Source organism: Pinus tabuliformis, chromosome 2_2 (genome assembly GCF_031772625.1).
Source record: "Pinus tabuliformis cultivar Carrire ecotype Pingquan chromosome 2_2, CPIR1, whole genome shotgun sequence".
NCBI lineage: Eukaryota > Viridiplantae > Streptophyta > Pinopsida > Pinales > Pinaceae > Pinus > Pinus tabuliformis.
In genome coordinates, this window is record NC_142300.1 from 402,077,037 (window position 1) to 402,096,274 (window position 19,238).

Here is a 19,238-nt window from a genome sequence, read left to right on the forward strand (position 1 = left end):
TGTTCTTCACAGAAATCAAAAAATTCATTTGAGGTAAACTCCCCACCTCTGTCGGACCTGAGGCACTTAATTTTGTATCCTGATTCATTTTCAACCAAGGCTTTAAAGGATTTGAATTTTTCGAATGCTTCATCTTTGTGCTTCATAAGTCCTAACCAGACAAACCTGGAGAAATCGTCAATGAATAATATCAAGTATTCTTCTCCTCGAGGTGTCCTTTTCCTGAATGGACCACATGTATCTGTATGTACTAGCTCAAGAGGCATGCTAGCTGATCCTTCCTTCTCCGGAAAGTTAGTTCTGGTTTGCTTTCCAAACTGACATGATTTGCATATGGTGTTGTCTGGAATTTTGATATCTGGAAGACCACGAACTGCCTGATATTTGCATGCTTTCCTTATTTGTGAAAAGCTTAGATGCCCCAACCTCTGGTGCCATAACCAGTGCTCATCATCCTTGCTCAGATAGCATTGTTGTTGTCCTTCTTCAAATATGTATAGATTATTTGGAGTTCTTTTACCTTTGATCACTGTTTCACCTGTATCAAGATCACGAACAAGACATCCATTTGATCTAAATATCACCTCGGTTCCTTGATCACACATCTGGCTGACACTCAGAAGATTATGCTTCAATCCATCAACATACAAAACATTTCCAGCTTTGACCTTTTCTTTTAACTGAGCAGTGCCTTTTCCTTTTATAGCTGCAGGAGTATCATTTCCAAAAGAAACTTTCTTTCCCCTTTCTAAAGCAGAATATGATTCAAGTTTTTCTTTATCACCTGTCATATGCTTCGAACATCCACTGTCAATGTACCATAGATTTTCCTGTCCCTCTGCATAAAATGCTATCCCACATCTTTCTGTTTGTGGTTCCTTTATTCTCCATGTTTTGGTGCTTGAGGCTTGTTCCTTTGTCTGCTGAAACCTGCTCCTGCATTCAGAATCTTCATGACCAAAGTTATTGCAAATAGAACATTCAACTTCATTTTCAAGAGCCGAAAAGTTGTTATAGGTCCTTTTTGTAATCCCGGTCATACTTCTTTGTTTTTGAGCTTCTCTAGTCATGATTGTTTTATATGCAACACATTGAGCTGCTTTGTGACCAAAGTTATGGCAAGAGAAGCATTGTCCATTGAAGAAACTTCTGCGGTTATCAAATCTTCTGGCCAAATGATTGTAATTTCTATTGTCATCCATTCTTGAAGCAAATTGAGAGGATTTTACTTGTGGCTGGTTGTAGCTTTTGTTCATTCTTAAGACGAATTGCCCCTGGTTTACCTGATAGTCTTTGTTTGTTCTTGATGTAGTTTGTCCCTGCTTTACCTGGTGATCTCCATTGTGCTTTTGCTCATTCCTTCTTGCTGCATCAAGATAACTCTTTGAGGTGGATGCTTGAGAAGTTTCTCCATTATACCCCAGACCTGTCTTGTTTAGTGGAGAACGCTGTACATTGATGATCTCATCCAGAGTTTCAGATCCTTTAACAAACTTAAGATTAATAGCCTTTGTTTTCTCAATCTCTTTTCTAAGACCAACAATTTCACCTTCTAAATTTTCAAGATATTTTTCCTTTTCATCAATTTGTCATTGTAGAGTATCAATGATAATATTCTTTTCTTCTGTACATCTCTTGAGTCTAGAAATTTCTTCAAAAAGGCTATCCACATCTATAGCATCCATGTACTCATCATCTTCAAATGCCATTAAAAGTTTATAGTCATTACTTCGTTCATCTTCATCACTATTTGATAGACCATCACTATCTTCATGAGTGTAGTAGCTTTTATTATTTGCATTCTGTTTCTTGTTCCATCTAGCAGGTTCCTTTCCTTTATCAATCTTATCCTTATGAGGACATTTCGCAGCATAATGACCTACTCTTCCACAAGCAAAACATTTAAAAGGTAACTTACCTCTGAACCTTCCAGTACCCCGTTGAAGATTTCTGACAAAATTTGATTCTTCTTCTTCTTTTGGCGTGTGACTTGCTTCATAGTAGTCTCCTTTGCCTGAAGCCTTGAAAGCAGCTTCTCTCCTGTCTGATGGACCTCCTTTTCTCATTTCATAAGCAGTTAGAATTCCGTGTAGCTGAGACATAGTAAGAGTTCGTAGATTTTCCTTTTCTTCTATTGCAGACACTTTAGATTCAAACTTGGGGGACAATGATCTTAAAACTTTTTCAACCACAATAGCCTCTTTTATTTCTTCACCCAAGTTTTTCATGCAATTAACAATCTCGTCTACCCGAAGGAAATAGTTAGCCACACTTTCATCATTATACATTCTGAGATTCTCATACTGAATCCTGAGGGTTTGAAGTTTAGCACGCTTTACCTGTTCATCTCCTTCGTAGCTCAAGACAATCTTGTCCCATATTTCCTTTGCGGATTTATATTGCATAACCTTCACGAATTCTGTTTGAGATAAGCATCCCAGTAGAGTATTGACTGCTTTAGCATTTGTTTCATATTTCTTCTTCTCGGCCGGATCTGTAGGAGTAGCTGAAGGAAAAGTGTAACCTGTATCTATGATATCCCAAACTTCTGTACCAAGAGATTGAAGATAAGCAGTAACTCTTACCTTCGAATAATTGAAGTTTGTCCCATAAAAAATTGGTGGCCTAATTGATGCTTCCCTCTCGTAGCTGCTCATGATGAATGATCTTCCTTCAAGCGATCAAGCTTCTCTGAAGGACCTGCTCTGATACCAATTGTTGGAAATAATACTAAGAGGGGGGGTGAATCAGTATTATCAAGTTCTTTTTAATAAATCTTCCTTATTTATACTTTGAATTATTCTTGTATGTCAGTACCATAAAACAATGAGCATGAACAAGAAAAACAGATAGTCACACCAAAGAACACCAGATATAAGGTGGAAACCCAATGTGGGTGAAAACCACCTGCTGCAATATGTTTCTATCTTCTTTCAATTAGAAACTCCTTTTACAATGATTTTGTACTGGTGCAGTCCTTTACCAGTACGCAGGCTGCAACCTGCAGAGAGCTACAACCCTCTCTCGTTTTCAGTCTCTCCTGGAAGGGAGCTACAACCCCCTACTTCTTTTCTTTCAAGGACCACTTTTCATAAATTTTCAAACTGGATCCAAGAATATCAAATAAACATCAAGTACATGCAAATTACCCAAACTCCTTATACAATCAACCAAGAATTACCCAACTTCTCAGAATGCTTTAAACAGAAAGATAGTACCATAAATATAAACCCAGAACTCTGCAGCAATAAATAGAGGATGATCAACAAATGTTTTAGGACAGATACACAATTTTTCTTTATCTGGGCTGCGTGGCTTCGCACTTCACCTTCTGCGTCTCTGCGTATCACCGCAGAGAGCCTTCCACTGCACCGCGTACCCACGCACTGTTTCTTCAATCACGCCGCGTACTACTACTGTGGCCACGCACCCTCAGATGCTATCACGCCGCGTATCTACGCACCTGCAGCTTCTGTAGTGCCGTGTACTTTCCATGTGCCTTTGCACCTGAACCTCTGCCATGCCGCGTACCTTTACTGTTCTTCTGCACCTAAACCTCTATCGCGCTGCGTACCCACTCACTGCGCCTTCTTCTGCTGTGCGTACCCACACACTGCGCCTTCTTCTGCTCTGCGTAGCCACGCACTGCACCTTCTTCTGTTGTACGTACCCCCGCACTTGCACAGTTAATTACCTGCGAACCTCTGATTAGGGCCAAATTGGCAGTCCACCAGTGTACCACAGATAGTCAGATGCCCAGATCTAATCATGCGCCTGAGAGATCACACTTCATAGATTCACTTTCAACTTCACTTTTATATAGATCAAGCTTTTAAACCGATAACCCAATATTTCAGATCTTAAGATATTCAATTTGTAAAAGATCCATTAGCCAAGTGATCTCCTTCCCTATTTATAGTCAAGCCCTTATTCGCACCATGGGACAAAACCATCAATAACCAATACAAGGGATCCAAACCGGGGCTAAATTAGATCCTATACCATGGGCCAAAACCATAGAATTAAGAATGGCGGGCTAAATACCACGGGCCAAACATAAGAAACCCCACGTGAGCGCTTCTCTGCCTTGAAGTGAGTGAACTGGGGGTCCGCACCTCATGAACGGGTAACTTGCGGGTATGTACGCACTTTATCTATGATATTCCTGCAGGTCCGCAGCTTTTGTACGGTGTACCTGCGTACCTCTTATTTTCCAACATTTTGAGAGCCTGAACAGAGCATTGCCACTTAAGAGAGTTGCCATCAAGTAAAACACCTGTAACATAGAGCCATACCAGAATCATAATGCCAACAATCTCCCCCTTTGGACTTGATGGCAACCTCAAGATCTTCAACGTCATTCTCCCCCTTTGACATCAAGGGCAAAGGGTTATGCTCCCCCTAAGAACATGCTCCCCCTGACTATAAACCAGATTTGCAAAGAAGAACCATAATCCACCAACACCATAAAGGACCATGAAAGAGATAGAGACATATTGCAGCAATATTCAGACCAGCATCCATGATCTCCTTCTGTACTTCCTCCATAATGCCAACAATGCATTATATGCTCCCCCTGAACCTGTTCCATTTGATCTTCGACCAATCCAAAACCCAGCACATGTACACATATACCCCAGATGAGCCTTGCGTACAACCAACCATCAGAAGAGATTCAACAACAAGATGATGCATCAACAACCCCCAGCTTTTGCTTGAGATATTCAAAGGTCTCCCTGGGCAATGGTTTGGTGAGTATATCAACAACTTGTTCCTTAGAAGGAACATACTCCAACTTGACCTTTTGTTCAAGTACTTGTTCCCGGAGAAAATGATACTTGATCGGTATGTGCTTGGTCTTTGAATGTATGACTGGGTTCTTTGAAATGCTTATTGCACTTGTGTTATCACATAAGATGGAGATAGGTGGTGTACAAGTGATTTGAAAATCCTGCAAGGTCTGCATCATCCAAAGGAGTTGAGTGCAGCAAGATGCAGCAGCAATATATTCCACTTTAGCTGTAGACAAGGCAATCAAACTCTGTTTCTTGCTGAACCAAGATACTAATATGGAACCCATAAAAAATGCACCACCATTTGTGCTCTTCCTGTCATCCACACTTCTGGCCCAATCTGCATCCGTATAAGCATGAAGTGTGAGATCTGTATCTCTAGGATACCATAAGCCATAGTTTTGAGTTCCTTGAAGATATTTGAAGATTCCCTTTACTGCTTGAAGATGAGTTTCCTTTGGATTTCCCTGAAATCTTCCAACTATTCCCACTGCATGCATGATGTCTAGTCGGGTACCTGTCAAATAAAGTAGACTTCCAATCATAGATCTGTAGGTTGGTTGATGCACTACTGCTAATTCATCATTTGCACTGAGGCTACATCCTGTGACCATGGGTGTACATACTGGTTTTGCATCTTCCATGCCATATTTCTTCAAAATCTGCTTGAGATACTTGGTTTGAGACAAAAAGATCCCTCCTTCTTTTTGTTGGATTTGAAAACCAAGAAAATATGTCAGTTCTCCCAGCAAGGACATTTCAAATTCTTTTTGCATTACCAAGGCAAAGCTTTGACTCATAGCTTCTTCATTGCTGCCAAAGACAATGTCATCTACATACACAACAAGTATTAGCAATTTGTCGTTTTCAACTTTTATATAAAGATTGCTATCTGCTGATCCTTTTGAAAAACCTTGTTGATGAAGATATTTGTCCAAACGATAGTAACAAGACCTTGGAGCTTGTTTGAGACCATAGAGAGCCTTTTTCAATCTGCATACAAGATTTGGATCATTTCCAAGAATGAAACCATCTGGCTGCTCAATGTATACTTCTTCTTCCAAGTCTCCATTCAGAAAGGCTGATTTCACGTCCATTTGAAATACTTTGAAGTTTTGAAAGCTTGAGAGAGCAAGGAACATTCGGATGGCCTCAAGTCTTGCAACAGGAGCAAAAGTTTCTTCAAAATCTATTCCTTCTAGTTGCGCATACCCTTTACAAACAAGTCTGGCCTTGTTTCTGATTACTTCTCCATTTTCATTCAATTTATTTTTGAAGACCCATTTTGTCCCTATAACATTCTTATCCTTTGGTCTAGGAACCAACTCCCAAGTGTTTTTCTTTTCGATCTGCTCAAGTTCTTCATCCATTGCTTTGACCCAACATTCATCTTTGCATGCCTCTTTCACATTTTGTGGTTCAATGGAAGAGAGTAATGCCAAATAGCTTGAAGCTTCTGCAATTGTTCTTCTTGTTTGTACACCTGCTTCTTTCTGCCCCAAAATCTGAGATTCTGGATGATTCTTCTGAACATACCTGGATGGGGTCTTCTCTTCTATCCTTATCTGCTCCTCTGGTTCTTCTTGAGGTTCTTCTTCTTCATCATTCTGTCTTTGAGGGTAGTCTTCATCTTCTTCGATATCTTCATGATTTACTTGCCTAGGAATGTATCCCTTCTCATCAACCACTACATCAATGCTGTCAACAATTCTTCCAAGTCTTTTATTGTAGCACTTGTATGCTTTGCTGTGTGGAGAATAACCAAGAAGAATGCCTTCATCTGCTCTAGGTTCAAGTTTGCCAAGTTGCTCATCAGTATTCTTAATATAGCATTTGCTCCCAAAGATTTTGAAGTGCTTTACAGAAGGAGTCTCACCATACCAGAGCTCATGAGGGGTTTAAGTGCTGTTCACCCGGAAATTTGTTTTGTTGAGAATAACAACCGCAGCATATGCAGCTTCACCACAGAAAGTTGCGGGAGTTCCAGACTCATCAAGCATAGCACGAGCCATTTTTTGGACTGTTCTATTCATTCTTTCCACCACTCCATTTTGTTGAGGAGTTCTAGCTGTAGAGAATTCTCTTCTTATCCCATGTTCTTCACAGAAATCGAAAAATTAATTTGAGGTGAACTCCCCACCTCTGTCGGACCTAAGGCACTTAATTTTGTATCCTGATTCATTTTCAACCAAGGCTTTAAAGGATTTGAATTTTTTGAATGCTTCATCTTTGTGCTTCATAAGTCCTAACCAAACAAACCTGGAGAAATCGTCAATGAATAATATCAAGTATTCTTCTCCTCGAGGTATCCTTTTCCTGAATGGACCACATGTATCTGTATGTACTAGCTCAAGAGGCATGCTAGCTAATCCTTCCTTATCCGGAAAGTTAGTTCTGGTTTGCTTTCCAAACTGACATGATTTGCATATGGTGTTGTCTGGAATTTTGATATCTGGAAGATCACGAACTGCCTGATATTTGCATGCTTTCCTTATTTGTGAAAAGCTTAGATGCCCCAACCTCCGGTGCCATAACCAGTGCTCATCATCCTTGCTAAGATAGCATTGTTGTTGTCATTCTTCAAATATGTGTAGATTATTTGGAGTTCTTTTACCTTTGATCACTGTTTCACCTGTATCAAGATCACGAACAAGACATCCATTTTGATCTAAATATCACCTCGGTTCCATGATCACACATCTGGCTGACACTCAGAAGATTATGCTTCAATCCATCAACATACAAAACATTTCCAGCTTTGACCTTTTCTTTTAACTAAGCAGTGCCTTTTCCTTTTATAGCTGCAGGAGTATCATTTCGAAAAGAAACTTTCTTTCCCTTTTCTAAAGCAGAATATGATTCAAGTTTTTCTTTATCACCTGTCATATGCTTCGAACATCCACTATCAATGTACCATAGATTTGCCTGTCCCTCTGCATAAAATGTTATCCCACATCTTTCTGTTTGTGATTCCTTTCTTCTCCATGTTTTGGTGCTTGAGGCTTGTTCCTTTGTCTGCTGAAACCTGCTCCTGCATTCAGAATCTTCATGACCAAATTTATTGAAAATAGAACATTCAACTTCATTTTCAAGAGCCGAAAAGTTGTTATAGGTCCTTTTTGTAATCCTGGTCATTCTTCTTTGTTTTTGAGCTTCTCTAGTCATGATTGTTTTATATGCAACACATTGCGCTGCTTTGTGACCAAAGTTATGGCAAGAGAAGCATTGTCCATTGAAGAAACTTCTGCGGTTATCAAATCTTCCGGCCAAATGATTGTAATTTCTATTGTCATCCATTCTTGAAGCAAATTGAGAGGATTTTACCTGTGGCTGGTTGTAGCTTTTTTATCATTCTTAAGACGGATTGCCCCTGGTTTACCTGATAGTCTTTGTTTGTTCTTGATGTAATTCGTCCCTGCTTTACCTGGTGATCTCCATTGTGCTTTTGCTCATTCCTTCTTGCTGCATCAAGATAACTCTTTGAGGTGGATGCTTGAGAAGTTTCTCCATTATACCCCAGACCTGTCTTGTTTAGTGGAGAACGTTGTACATTGATGATCTCATCCAGAGTTTCAGATCCTTTAACAAACTTAAGATTAATATCCTTTTTTTTCTCAATCTCTTTTCTAAGACCAACAATTTCACCTTCTAATTTTTCAAGATATTTTTCCTTTTCATCAATTTGACATGTAGAGTATCAATGATCATATTCTTTTCTTCTGTACATCTCTTGAGTCTAGAAATTTCTTCAAAAAGGCTATCCACATCTATAGCATCCATGTACTCATCATCTTCAAATGCCATTAAAAGTTTATAGTCATTACTTCGTTCATCTTCATCACTATTTGATAGACCATCACTATCTTCATGAGTGTAGTAGCTTTTATTATTTGCATTATGTTTCTTGTTCCATCTAGCAGGTTCCTTTCCTTTGTCAATATTATCCTTATGAGGACATTTCGCAGCATAATGACCTACTCTTCCACAAGAAAAACATTTAAAAGGTAACTTACCTCTGAACCTTCCAGTACCCCGTTGAAGATTTCTGACAAAATTTGATTCTTCTTCTTCTTCTGGCGCGTGACTTGCTTCATAGTAGTCTCCTTTGCCTGAAGCCTTGAAAGCAGCTTCTCTCCTGTCTGATGGACCTCCTTTTCTCATTTCATAAGCAGTTAGAAATCCGTGTAGCTGAGACATAGTAAGAGTTCGTATATTTTCCTTTTCTTCTATTGCAGACACTTTAGATTCAAACTTGGGGGACAACGATCTTAAAACTTTTTCAACCACAATAGCCTCTTTTATTTCTTCACCCAAGTTTTTCATGCAATTAACAATCTCGTCTACCCGAAGGAAATAGTTAGCCACACTTTCATCATTATACATTCTAAGATTCTCATACTGAATCCTGAGGGTTTGAAGTTTAGCATGCTTTACCTGTTCATCTCCTTCGTAGCTCAAGACAATCTGGTCCCATATTTCCTTTGCGGATTTATATTGCATAACCTTCACGAATTTTGTTTGAGATAAGCATCCCAGCAGAGTATTGACTACTTTAGCATTTGTTTCATATTTCTTCTTCTCGGCCGGATCTGTAGGAGTAGCTGAAGGAAAAGTGTAGCCTATATCTATGATATCCCAAACTTCTGTACCAAGAGATTGAAGATAAGCAGTAACTCTTACCTTCCAATAATTGAAGTTTGTCCCATCAAAAATTGGTGGCCTGATTGATGCTTCCCTCTCGTAGTTGCTCATGATGAATGATCTTCCTTCAAGCAATCAAGCTTCTCTGAAGGACCTGCTCTGATACCAATTGTTGAAAATAATACTGAGAGGCGGGGGTGAATCAGTATTATCAAGTTCTTTTTAATAAATCTTCCTTATTTATACTTTGAATTATTCTTGTATGTCAGTACCTTAAAACAATGATCATGAACAAGAAAAATAGATAGTCACACCAAAGAACACCAGATATAAGGTGGAAACCCAATGTGGGTGAAAACCACCTGCTGCAATATGTTTCTATCTTCTTTCAATTAGAAACTCCTTTTACAATGATTTTGTACTGGTGCAGTCCTTTACCAGTACGCAGGCTACAACCTGCAGAGAGCTACAACTCTCTCTCATTTTCAGTCTCTCCTGGAAGGGAGCTACAACCCCCTACTTCTTTTCTTTCAAGGACCACTTTTCATAATTTTTCAAACTGGATCCAAGAATATCAAATAAACATCAAGTACATGCAAATTACCCAAACTCCTTATACAATCAACCAAGAATTACCCAACTTCTCAAAATGCTTTAAACAGAAAGATAGTACCAGAAATATAAACCCAGAACTCTGTAGCAATAAATAGAGGATGATCAACAAATGTTTTAGGACATATATGCAATTTTTCTTTATCTGGGTTGCGTGGCTTCGCACTTCACCTTCTGCGTCTCTGCGTATCCCCGCAGAGAGCCTTCCATTGCACCGCGTACCCACGCATTGTTTCTTCAATCACGCCGCGTACTACTACTGTGGCCACGCACCCTCAGATGCTATCGCGCCGCGTATCTACGCACCTGCGGCTTCTGTAGCGCCGCGTACTTTCACTGTGCCTCCGCACCTGAACCTCTGCCACGCCGCGTACCTTTACTGTTCTTCCGCACCTGAACCTCTATCGCGCTGCGTACCCACGCACTGCGCCTTCTTCTGTTGTGCGTACCCACGCACTGCGCCTTCTTCTGCTCTGCGTACCCACGCACTGCGCCTTCTTCTGCTGTGCGTACCCCCGCACTTGCACAGTTAATTACCTGTGAACCTTTGATTAGGGCCAAATTGGCAGTCCACCAGTGTACCACAGATAGTCAGATGCCCAGATCTGATCATGCGCCCGAGAGATCACACTTCATAGATTCACTTTCAACTTCACTTTTATATAGATCAAGCTTTTAAACCGATAACCCAATATTTCAGATCTTAAGATATTCAATTTGCAAAAGATACATTAGCCAAGTGATCTCCTTCCCTATTTATAGTCAAGCCCTTATTCACACCATGGGACAAAACCATCAATAACCAATACAAGGGATCCAAACCGGGGCTAAATTAGATCCTATACCATGGGCCAAAACCATAGAATTAAGAATGGCGGGCTAAATACCACGAGCCAAACATAAGAAACCCCACGTGAGCGTGCTTCTCTGCCTTGAAGTGAGTGAACTGGGGGTCTGCACCTCATGAACGGGTAACCTGCGGGTATGTACGCACTTTATCTATGATATTCCTGCGGGTCTGCAGATTTTGTACGGTGTACCTGCGTACCTCTTATTTCCAACATTTTGAGAGCCTGAACAGAGCATTGCCACTTAAGAGAGTTGCCATCAAGTACAACACCTGTAACATAGAGCCATACCAGAATCATAATGCCAACAAGAACAACATCCTAATTGTCTCACAATTGCCACCAAATTATATGAACTTGTTATCCACCCTTAATCATGTTTACATGATGCACCCTTTTCCATACCACTACCAATAACACTTCAAATTAGATTGTTACAATTTGTACATTTACTAAAAATATGCATTCTATTGCATCTTGCACCACATACTTCTAAAAGGTCATTTATAACAAGAAATAAACTAGTACATCCATATAAATTAAATGGTTGGTAAATGTCGATAGACATCAATCCATGATATGGATCAAAACACATCATCATACCTCTCAAATTGCTAAAAAAAATCATAAGAATTAACAAAATTAAAACTTCATTTAAAATCATAATAATAATAATTAATGATAAAAATAATTAATATATAACTTGAACATATATACATTTAAAAAAAATATGTAGCAAGATTCTTCGCTATGGAGATTCACCTCCACTTTATCATGGAGATTATTAATCTGTAAGTTACAATATCATGGACCAATACCATGAATTATCAATACCACATGAAAAAAAACCCATAACTCATTTCATATGGCTATTGTTCACATGACATTTTTTTAAATTAATGAATTTAATTAAAAGGCAAAAGAATACAAAACTATTTTGGAAATAAATATCAACCTTTGATTTGTATATACTACTAAAAATATTCTATAATATTCTATGGAGATTAAATCTCTCACATCCACCTAATAATTATTGATAATTAGATTACAATTATAAAAATCATGTTCCAAAATAAAAATATCTATCAACATAATCAATGCTAAAATTTAACAAATATTTTATTTTTAAAAACACTACTTTACTTTAATAAAATGTCATCTACATAGTTAGAAACTAAAATAACATTCTATATATTTATTTATCATATACAGAAAGTTATCCTAAACATTTAATTGTAATGTACATTTTTAGTGAATGTGGGTAACGACTACGCATACAACTATAATTACTTTAAAAAACACATTTTCGTTTTTAGTATTAGATATTAAAATAAAAATGGAAATCTACATACCATTAGTGTGACACAAAAAAAACTTTAAATACTTAACAAACAACATGGCTTTGACATAATTCTCAACTAACTGCATTACTTTACTATCTCACATATGCCTACAAAAGTTGGATAGAACTGCTCATTAATTATTGAAGTCTTACCCTAAGGCATATTCTCGCGTAACTTTTGTCATATCTTTAACTTTTTGTTATATCTTTTTCTACAGCCTATGAAGCACATGATGTTACCACTTGTCAATCTTTCGATTACTAAAGAAAAAGATGGAACACATTTATAACCACTTTTCACTGCTGAAAGAATTAGCACTCAAATAAGTAAATGTGGCTATCTAATTTTAGAATCTTGAGGGACATCACAGGCGATACATCATGCATCCTTTAGTTCTAACTTATCCATAACTTTAATGTGATTCGCCAAAGATAGTCATCATTTTGAGCGTGCAATGACCACAAAATCTTGACATGGATAGGTTTTATATTTCTCTCACTCATGTTCAAATTTCTAATGGGGTTCTAGCGCTTAATGATAAGGTTACAAGAGTGGGTGTTTGAGAGAAACCTTTCATGGGTGTGTTTTTGACATCTTAGGTTTTGTTAAGTTGTGAGTTTAATTGGTTGGCTGTTGGCACTAGCTTAGGGATTACAGTGGTATCTAGTCAAATTTAAACTGAAGCCTTGTCCAAGTAATCTTGATAGGTTATCAATTCCTCTAGATTTAAAAAAAAAAAAAAAAACACTTAAGATTAACACTATGATAAATGTTGCATCTTCTGTGATTTATACATGACTTAATTTCACATTGTCACAATTTTGTATTAGTTTTCAACATGATGGAGTAGCATCATAATCTACATCCTATAATACTAGTTGGGTTACTAGAGTAACTAGTACCAATTCCTTGTCATGTTAAACTTTCCCATCTAATCGAAGTCAAACTTCTAATGTGCTAACCTTTTAATGCTAGTGTTAGATATCTTGGCATTTTGTCAATAATTGATATTCTAAGTCACCTATATAGTAACTCAAGGCATCAAATCAATGCAAAATGATAGCCTAGAGGGACAACTTAAAGGACAACAAGAATGATTAAAGTTAATTAGATATTTTCAAGATTTATGCCAATCATAAAATTTGAGTAAGTCAATGTAGAGTATGGTTGACTTGATTTAAGGGGAGAAACAATGATTAACCAAATTCATTGTGTATACGTTTGACCATTAGGAATCACTTCAATCAATAACTTGCTACCATTCATGTATACCTATGTTTCGTGCACTCTTATGAACATTGTCTAGATAATGCTTAGTAGTTAGTAGTGAGGTCTCTTTGTATCTTTGTAGGATTGAGGTCCATAATCATAAACTATACACAACTCAAGCACACAAAATTATCTAGGAGTTGAAAATAATTCAAACATATAGCCTGATAATATCTACACAATAATTTAACAATGCTTGTTTTTGGAATAACTAGCTAAGCAAGTTCATCACTTCTTTGGATCATCTAGAGATAGTCAATTGACAATGGGCAATTGATTAGGAGTGTTGATTAAGAAATTGACTAAATGGTTAATTGACCATTTGAATAGTGAGTTGGGAACATTTATTGCAAAATAGTATACTATCATACAGGTTGAGGGAGAATTCAAAGAGTTCATTATATGGCATAGCTAAAAAATTGGACCTTATCATCCTTTCTTAAGGGGAGTTAATTACACTTTAGTACTATACATAAATGGTCTTATAAATCGATCTATAACATACTTTTTTTTCATTCCTTATGTTTTGTATCATATGTTAGGTATTTCTCACACATGATTAAGCATTATAGTGATGTCTTTAGACATGACCTCTTCCTGTAATTTCCAATAATTCCTTGACATCTCTAATTTCCCAATTCTCCAACATGTTATTAAAGACATTGGTTCAATACCTAGCTTGTTTTCTTGTTATGTATAAGTCCTTTGGACATTGTTAGTTGCATGTGCTCATATAACTTTGAATCTCTTTAGTAAATTGACCAAGGATTTTGTGTTGAAGATAGAATACGGGTTTAGGTATATAGATCAAATATCACGTGCTCCATTGAAGAACGTATGGTTCTAAATGGACATAATATAGTATATGGGTGCAATATATGGAGGCAATATTGAAGAGTAAGGTGCTTTAGTAATTTAAAAAGATTGTGGTTCTAGATCTAGTGGATGATCAATAGAGGTTTGTCACTGACAAGAACATGAATAAGGCTATGGGAGTTCTAACGACCTATACCTTCAAGGAGATTCACTTTCGTATGAGGATGTTAGGTCCCTATACTACTAGTGTAACCCCTTATTGTTATTAGTGCAACCCACTTATTATATTATTGTGCCCATATAGTCCCCATGTTGTTATTATTATGCCCCATAGAAGCCCACCATTGTTATTGTTGTGCCCCTACAATATTATTGTTATGTAGGCTCTGATTTTATTGGGACCCCTTAGACTCCTATATATAGAAAGGAGGTCTTGTAATTTGTATCATCCAAGAATTGTTCATTTCTATAATGTAAAGGAGGTTTCCCCCTCGAAGAGTCTAAGTTCTAAGTCGTTGATCTATCTTTTCTATCTTTTTTTGAGCTAGTTTCATAACATTTGGTATTACAGCTTTGGATTTTAGGGTTTTTCTGCTCCAAAACCGCCATCGTGGAATTTTTGCTATAACGTTTTTTTGTGATGTTTCAGAAGCTAAAACAAAAACCCATTTGAACCAAAATATCAATGATCCTTAGGTACTAATTTCAGATCATGTCTCGCTATATTTTTAGAGTTATGATCTGAGGAAGTTAGGGTTATTGCAAGCTCTAGAATTCCATCTCAAACAGGTCATCGTAGAATTTTCTCGATACATTTTTTTCCTACGAAGGTACAGACATTGAAATTAAAACCCATTTGATTTGATATATTAATTAAGCTCAAGTCTGAATTTCAGATCTTGTCTTGCTATATTTACGAAGATACGGTCCAAGAAATTTAGGGTTTTTGCAGACTAAAGAATTACATTCCAAATAGGTGACCCTGGGAAAATCGTCATAACTGTTTATCTGAGCATCAGATTGAAATTTCATAAGAAGCTAAAGAAACATGACAGACTGTAATTTTCTTAATATTTCTTTCAAGTTCAAAGGTCAAAAAAGTGCCACGTGGCAGGGCGTACAAGTTCACTCTACTAAACCCTGTCTATAATTAGGTCATCGTAGGATATTTGGCATAAATCTTTCTTGAAGAATCCAATATTGATTAGACTGGTGGGGTTAGAAATATGACTCCAAGAGCTATCACATGACACAAGATTAGAACTTGGCGATCCAAAATTATAGAGTTACAGTCGTTTCAATATCGGGCTCCTAAAGTCAATAAAAAGCGATATGAGGATGTTTGATGGCAAGGATCCAGTAAATTGGATATTACAGATCGAGTAATATTTTGATCTACATGATGTAAAACTATTACAAAATGTACATATTTCATCTTTATATTTAGAGGCAAATAATTTTGTATGGTATAAAGGGCTTTTTTCTCATAAACCAGTTGTCACCTGGTCAATTTCACGAAGAAAATGATAACACATTATGAGGATACAAAGAGAAACACCTTCTTTAGCCAATTGATAAATCTCAAACAAAAGGGTTCAATGGAAGAGCACATTGAGGACTTCAAAAAATTGAATATAAGGGTAAATGATATTCCAGAGAAGCAAAGGATTGATGTCTTCATAGGGACTTTAAAGTATAACATTCAACATGATGTTTGTCTTTGGAAACATGATTCATTGGAGAAGTCATTCAAGTTGGCAAAAAAAAATGAAGCCGGAATTATGGAAACAATGAATCATACCACTCACAACTATAAATATGGAAGTGTTTTTTCTCCTAGCCTTCCACAACCTACAAGGTTTACACCACAACAATTGGAAGAAAAAAGAGAAAAAGGGATTTGTTACAGTTGTGATAGAAAATACACTAAAGGTCATAAGTGTGCTGAGAAGAAATTATTTTACATAGAATGTGAAGAGGAGGAAGCAAAGGATCAAGAAATGTCAAAAGAAGAGGATATACACAAGGAACCAACTCCAAGGAAAGAAGAAATGAATCCGACCATATCTTGTAAAGTATTGCCAAGAATTTCCACTCCTCAAACTCTCAAGATAGAAGTACATATCAAGAAGAAAAAGGTTCAAGAAGTGAAAGATCACATCGAGCATCAAGAAATGAATCCAACCATATCTTGTAATGCATTGGCAGGAATTACCGCTCCTCAAACTCTCAAGATAGAAGGACATATCAAGAAGAAAAAGGTTCAAATAGTGAAAGATCACATCGAGCATCAACAACAAGTTCTCCAACTTTTAAATGATAACCCCACTTTGGTGCAGAATCGAATGAAACAACAGGCAGATCAACATCGCAGTGAAAGAAGTTTTGATGTAGGCGATTGGGTATTTTTATGGCTACAACCATACAAGCAAATGTTCCTTAAGCAAGCTAAGAAGGATAATAGATTATCACCAAATTATTATGGTTTGTACAAGGTGTTACAAAATATTGGTATTGTGGCATACAAATTGGAGCTTCTTGCATCTTCCCGAGTGCACCCAATTTTCCATGTTTCATGCTTAAAGAAGGTTACAGGTGAGAAGATCCCAGTTCAAACAATATTTCTAGAACATGATGAGGAAGGAAAAATCATATTGGAACCAGAAGCAGTCACAAAAACAAGAAATTGACAACTATGAAATCGATCAATTTTAGAGCATCTCATCAAGTCGAAGAACTCACCCGCTAAAGATTCCACATGGGAAGATGATAATTTTATACAAAAGCATCCAGAACTACTCAAGCGTTGAGGAAAACAATTTTTGAAGGACAGGGGCATGTTAGGTCCATATACTACTAGTGTAACCCCTTATTGTTATTAGTGCAACCCCCTTATTGTATTATTGTGCCCATCTAGTCCCCATGTTGTTATTATTATGCCCCATAGAATCCCACTATTGTTATCATTGTGCCACCACAATATTATTGTTATGTAGGCTCTGATTATATTGGGACCCCTTAGACTCCTATATATAGAAAGTAGGCCTTGTCATTTGTATCATCCAAGAAATGTTCATTTATGTAATGTAAAGGAGATTTTCCCCTTGAAGAGGCTGAGTTTTAAGTCATTTATCTTTCTTTTCTATCTTTCTGTGAGTCAGTTTCATAACAGAGAAAGATTAGATATCAAAATGAAGTCTAGAAAAAGGTGAATATTTTCTAGGATAAGATTGAGAAAATTCAAGCTATGTAGATTGAGAAAGAGTTTATATCTCTTGATCCTCCATCATTTGAAAGAATACAAAATTATTTAGCCAAAGTAAAGGAGATTTGGTTGAAATTCGGTGAATGTGAGCAAACTTCTTGAAGGAGGACAACTAGCTCATATACATGATTTTGACAAATTTGAAGCACTTTATGATGTATTATGTTCAGTGTATTTTATGCTAGTTGGGCATCCAACAAAGAAGGCAGTAAGGATTATTCCTTTACATTTTCATATAGTTTACTAATTATGCACATGAAAAGTTTCTTGATGAAGGAACACTTGAACTTAAGTAACATACCCATTTATTGAAGGGAAATCGTTTATGGAACTATAGATAAGTTTTCAAGTAAGACATTAGGAGAAAGACCAAGATTGCATAAACATGGGCCAGCATACTGACTATTCCATAAGATCATTAGTAACACTCCTTTTACTTTCATGCACCTAAATCACACATATTTTGACCTTTTTAAATAAGAGTAAAATTGTTTTAAAAAGATCATGAGTCAAAAGAGATTATTTAGTTAACTAAGTTATACTCATGTTCTTCACTTGATTTCTTGGCACAATTAGTATATTAATGTGGTAGGTTAGCATGAAACTTCTTTGGCCAATAGTCCTGTTGTAACATGCATTTTTGTTGCTTGCAGTATTCATTTTTCATTCAAGAACTTGAAAATATTTCAAAAAAGATAAAATCAAGAGGAAGAAGTGATAATGACATAGCAGAATCGCTAAAGGAACAAGTATAAAAGAATCGGTCCCAATATACCCATGCGATCAAGTTAAATCATAATATAAATGGTTATATGGAGCCATAACCGAAATATATATATCTATATATATATATATATATATATATATATATATATATATATATATATATATATATATATATATATATATATATATATATATATATATATATATATATATATATATACTATGTTGTAAGGCCCAAGAATAACAACGAAGTGAGAATTCGCAGAAGTCAAGCTCAAAGAGAGTTGAGCAATGAGAAAATGAAAGGCCAAAACCCTGAAGAAAACCTCGGAACCACAAAATACTGAAGAAATGGCTCAAAGTCAAAGTGAGGGGACAGATGAAGAATGAACACAGAGGAACCATTGGATCTTGGAGATGAATGGATGAGGTGAAAGGAAATGAACGATCCAGACTAAATCATGTAGATTGGAATCAAGGAATGAACTGTGGAGATTAACTACAAGCACTGGTGGAAGAGAAATATAAAGGAGCATTGCCGTCGTCGATGGTCGAAGATCTATGGTCATTGGGCGCGAACAAGTCCTGGCGTTAAGCAAGACGAAGGGCAGATTTAAAGCTATAAGCGGAATTTCAGGCATATGCAAAATGGTAAATGGTATTTAGAGGAAAGTGCCCGATTCCATTCAATGGTTGACACGTAGCAACTAGAGGAGAGAGAAAAACCACTCATTTCGTGTGGGTAACTCTCATGCAAGTAGTCCACCTGAAATTGATATCAGTCGTCAGATCCTGGGGTTAAAATCTATGGTGGAGAATGGACCCGATATATATATGTGTTAGCAATGCGATTAAATTGCAATCGCAGCGGCACTTATATGAAATCACCCTTGTCCGAACTCGAAATATATGCATTATGTTTTAA